The sequence below is a fragment of the Schistocerca americana genome, unplaced genomic scaffold (genome assembly GCF_021461395.2).
Source record: "Schistocerca americana isolate TAMUIC-IGC-003095 unplaced genomic scaffold, iqSchAmer2.1 HiC_scaffold_847, whole genome shotgun sequence".
Lineage (NCBI taxonomy): Eukaryota > Metazoa > Arthropoda > Insecta > Orthoptera > Acrididae > Schistocerca > Schistocerca americana.
The window spans coordinates 47,501-52,500 of record NW_025726617.1 but is presented as its reverse complement, the minus strand read 5'-3'; the positions used below and the strand labels follow the sequence as shown (position 1 = coordinate 52,500).

Genomic DNA, 5,000 nt, shown 5'->3' with positions numbered 1-5,000 from the left:
GTGCGGCCCAGAACATCTAAGGGCATCACAGACCTGTTATTGCTCAATCTCGTGCGGCTAGAAGCCGCCTGTCCCTCTAAGAAGAAAAGTAATCGCTGACAGCACGAAGGATGTCACGCGACTAGTTAGCAGGCTAGAGTCTCGTTCGTTATCGGAATTAACCAGACAAATCGCTCCACCAACTAAGAACGGCCATGCACCACCACCCACCGAATCAAGAAAGAGCTATCAATCTGTCAATCCTTCCGGTGTCCGGGCCTGGTGAGGTTTCCCGTGTTGAGTCAAATTAAGCCGCAGGCTCCACTCCTGGTGGTGCCCTTCCGTCAATTCCTTTAAGTTTCAGCTTTGCAACCATACTTCCCCCGGAACCCAAAAGCTTTGGTTTCCCGGAGGCTGCCCGCCGAGTCATCGGAGGAACTGCGGCGGATCGCTGGCTGGCATCGTTTATGGTTAGAACTAGGGCGGTATCTGATCGCCTTCGAACCTCTAACTTTCGTTCTTGATTAATGAAAACATACTTGGCAAATGCTTTCGCTTCTGTTCGTCTTGCGACGATCCAAGAATTTCACCTCTAACGTCGCAATACGAATGCCCCCGCCTGTCCCTATTAATCATTACCTCGGGTTCCGAAAACCAACAAAATAGAACCGAGGTCCTATTCCATTATTCCATGCACACAGTATTCAGGCGGGCTTGCCTGCTTTAAGCACTCTAATTTGTTCAAAGTAAACGTGCCGGCCCACCGAGACACTCACTCAAGAGCACCCTGGTAGGATTGCAACGGGGTCCGCCTCGGGACGCACGAGCACGCACGAGGCGCGTCGCACGCCTTCAGCTCGCCCCACCGGCAGGACGTCCCACGATACATGCCAGTTAAACACCGACGGGCGGTGAACCAACAGCGTGGGACACAAATCCAACTACGAGCTTTTTAACCGCAACAACTTTAATATACGCTATTGGAGCTGGAATTACCGCGGCTGCTGGCACCAGACTTGCCCTCCAATAGATACTCGTTAAAGGATTTAAAGTGTACTCATTCCGATTACGGGGCCTCGGATGAGTCCCGTATCGTTATTTTTCGTCACTACCTCCCCGTGCCGGGAGTGGGTAATTTGCGCGCCTGCTGCCTTCCTTGGATGTGGTAGCCGTTTCTCAGGCTCCCTCTCCGGAATCGAACCCTGATTCCCCGTTACCCGTTACAACCATGGTAGGCGCAGAACCTACCATCGACAGTTGATAAGGCAGACATTTGAAAGATGCGTCGCCGGTACGAGGACCGTGCGATCAGCCCAAAGTTATTCAGAGTCACCAAGGCAAACGGACCGGACGAGCCGACCGATTGGTTTTGATCTAATAAAAGCGTCCCTTCCATCTCTGGTCGGGACTCTGTTTGCATGTATTAGCTCTAGAATTACCACAGTTATCCAAGTAACGTGGGTACGATCTAAGGAACCATAACTGATTTAATGAGCCATTCGCGGTTTCACCTTAATGCGGCTTGTACTGAGACATGCATGGCTTAATCTTTGAGACAAGCATATGACTACTGGCAGGATCAACCAGGGAGCTGCGTCAACTAGAGCTGAGCAGCCGGCCGCCCGGGAGTGTGTCCCGGGGGCCCGCGCGAACACGCAAGCGTCCGCTCAATTATTCTGCAAACAGGAGGAGGCTGAGCTCCCCTGCACAATACACCTCGAAACCCTCTCAGGTCCCGGCGGCGCGCAGCGCCGTCCTAAGTACTTGGTCGGGTTCGAGAGAGGCGCAATCGCCCGGAGTTTGGCGAGTAGACGCTTTAGGTGCGACCACCCGTGCTCCCAACTGAGCTTGCCGCTGCCGACAGAGGCCCGGGAGCGTGCTGTCGTGGCATTGCCGGCGGGAGACAACACGCGCCACCTACGGTGGCCGGCAGCTCCAACGCCAGCGCCACAGAAGGACAAAAGCCCCACTTGGGTGCCGAAGCGAACGCGCCAACACGTCCGCACAGCTGCGATACAAACCACCTGCGAGAACCGCAGAGGCGACCGAGCAGCAGACGGCGTCGCGGCGCCGAGCGCCGGGCGGCGGCGCATCCTCAGCGCACACAGTCCTCAATCGGACCAGCACACTGCAGATGTCCACCGCGCTTCGCACCGGGCCCGCGAGGACCTACTTTGGCCGCACGGCGCCGCGTGCAGGGTGCGCCGGCGCGCAGCTGCGCCGCCTGCCGCCTCCGTCGGCCGGCGCGCCTGCCACTGGCCGCCCCCACCAGCCGGCTGTAGCGCGTGCGCCCACGCACCGCGCGGCCAGCACGCCGGGAGGCCCCCCCTCACCGGCCGGGGACGGTCCCACCCAGCCACCGCCGCGTATCGCTTCACACCCACATGCCATTCACGTTCGTGGGCATGGTGGGTATCGCTGAAACAACCGGTTGGTAGCTCAACCGATCGTCGCCATCACTGATTCACCTCTAGCGAGAACAACCGCACCACAACGGTTTACCAGTTGTTCATTTGCGTAACGTCACCAGCAAACGTAGACGTCCATCGCCATTTGCAAATTCAACGATTGTTGCATGCCTGTGTCAGGTGTCACGACACACTATGTCTGCCCACATACACGCAACAACATGTGCACGCTTCGCGAACACGTGGAAGGTGGCCCCCGTACGTATGCGATGTCCATTGCGCGAACGACTGTCAACCGGCCTCTGTCGCATGTCGCAGATGTGGAACGCAGTGCACCATGCTATCACGGTGAGTGAGAAGAGACGACTACGTCTGACAACACGCGCCACTACATCAACAGACGGCTCATGCTGATCGCCATCCACGGCATACCATACTGCAATCCAGCTCTTATAGGGAGACGACACGTAGCTGAGTGCACAATATTTGGACCGTATGGTTCGCCGTTGTTGGCGCAGTCGTGGTACGGTCACACATGTACCACGATGTATCATTCAGTACATGAGGACCAATGTGCAGTACAGTGTGTGATTTGGACGTACAACATCAGCGGACAGTTGACACAAGCCGTACCACAACGTAGGCTGTGCTTCGCCATGCGAATGCCAATGAACAACTGCGAAGGGCATTGAGCATGTACGTCCTGCTGCCATCCGCATTACAGTGTATAGCTGCAAGGTGTTTAACATGAAGCGATACTCTGGGGACCGGGCAGTGCGGGTAGCAAACTATATTGCGGGGGTTGCAGTTAGGCAACACTACACTAATTTAACGCGTCGTATGACAATTACAGAGCAGGTTAAGGCCCAACGTGTGTTGGGTTAAGGCCCAACGTGTGTTGGGTTAAGGCCCAACGTGTGTTGGGTTAAGGCCCAACGTGTGTTGGGTTAAGGCCCAACGTGTGTTGGGTTAAGGCCCAACGTGTGTTGGGTTAAGGCCCAACGTGTGTTGGGTTAAGGCCCAACGTGTGTTGGGTTAAGGCCCAACGTGTGTTGGGTTAAGGCCCAACGTGTGTTGGGTTAAGGCCCAACGTGTGTTGGGTTAAGGCCCAACGTGTGTTGGGTTAAGGCCCAACGTGTGTTGGGTTAAGGCCCAACGTGTGTTGGGTTAAGGCCCAACGTGTGTTGGGTTAAGGCCCAACGTGTGTTGGGTTAAGGCCCAACGTGTGTTGGGTTAAGGCCCAACGTGTGTTGGGTTAAGGCCCAACGTGTGTTGGGTTAAGGCCCAACGTGTGTTGGGTTAAGGCCCAACGTGTGTTGGGTTAAGGCCCAACGTGTGTTGGGTTAAGGCCCAACGCGGGTTGGGTTAAGGCGCAACGCGGGTTAGGTTAAGGCGCAACGCGGGTTAGGTTAAGGCGCAACGCGGGTTAGGTTAAGGCGCAACGCGGGTTAGGTTAAGGCGCAACGCGGGTTAGGTTAAGGCGCAACGCGGGTTAGGTTAAGGCGCAACGCGGGTTACGTTAAGGCGCAACGCGGGTTACGTTAAGGCGCAACGCGGGTTACGTTAAGGCGCAACGCGGGTTACGTTAAGGCGCAATATAGGTTAGGTTAAGGCGCAATATAGGTTAGGTTAAGGCGCAATACGGGTTAGGTTAAGGCGCAATACGGGTTAGGTTAAGGCGCAATACGGGTTAGGTTAAGGCGCAATACGGGTTAGGTTAAGGCGCAATACGGGTTAGGTTAAGGCACAATACGGGTTAGGTTAAGGCACAATACGGGTTAGGTTAAGGCACAATACGGGTTAGGTTAAGGCACAATACGGGTTAGGTTAAGGCACAATACGGGTTAGGTTAAGGCACAATACGGGTTAGGTTAAGGCACAATACGGGTTAGGTTAAGGCACAATACGGGTTAGGTTAAGGCACAATACGGGTTAGGTTAAGGCACAATACGGGTTAGGTTAAGGCACAATACGGGTTAGGTTAAGGCACAATACGGGTTAGGTTAAGGCACAATACGGGTTAGGTTAAGGTACAATACGGGTTAGGTTAAGGTACAATACGGGTTAGGTTAAGGTACAATACGGGTTAGGTTAAGGTACAATACGGGTTAGGTTAAGGTACAATACGGGTTAGGTTAAGGTACAATACGGGTTAGGTTAAGGTACAATACGGGTTAGGTTAAGGTACAATACGGGTTAGGTTAAGGTACAATACGGGTTAGGTTAAGGTACAATACGGGTTAGGTTAAGGTACACATTGTTGTAAGGAAAGGTGTTTTGGGGGGGGGGGGGGGCCGGTTTGTTGATTGTGATTATCGTAAGTAAATGACTGCGGCATCATCTGATTTGCCACGTCAGGGTGCACCTTTGGCTCATAACAGGCGGCGCTCTGATTCCATGCTTGTGGCAGACCTGTGTCTTTCATTCCTGCCATTGTTTGTGTGGTGTGACAGGAGGCAGTATTGTGATGTTGGGTGCACCCCTGTGTAGGACATGTGTGGGTGTTGGTGGCTTAGCTGAGCAATGGTGGTTGTCGGAAGGGTGAGATATTCTGTTTTGTGAGTGGACCTCCCGGTCTGGTTATGATAGTGTGGATTGTCTAATGTGGCAGAG

General features: G+C 54.2%; 1 non-coding gene across 1 annotated transcript in view; it reads right to left on the bottom strand.

Moving 5' to 3' along the window:
- Positions 1-1,569, bottom strand: part of LOC124591407 — a 1,910-nt gene extending 341 nt beyond the window's left edge. Inside the window, exon 1 of the ribosomal RNA XR_006977176.1 lies at positions 1-1,569. This exon is cut by the window's left edge and continues 341 nt beyond it. This is a non-coding gene — a ribosomal RNA (small subunit ribosomal RNA).
- Between the last annotated feature and the right edge of the window lie 3,431 nt (positions 1,570-5,000).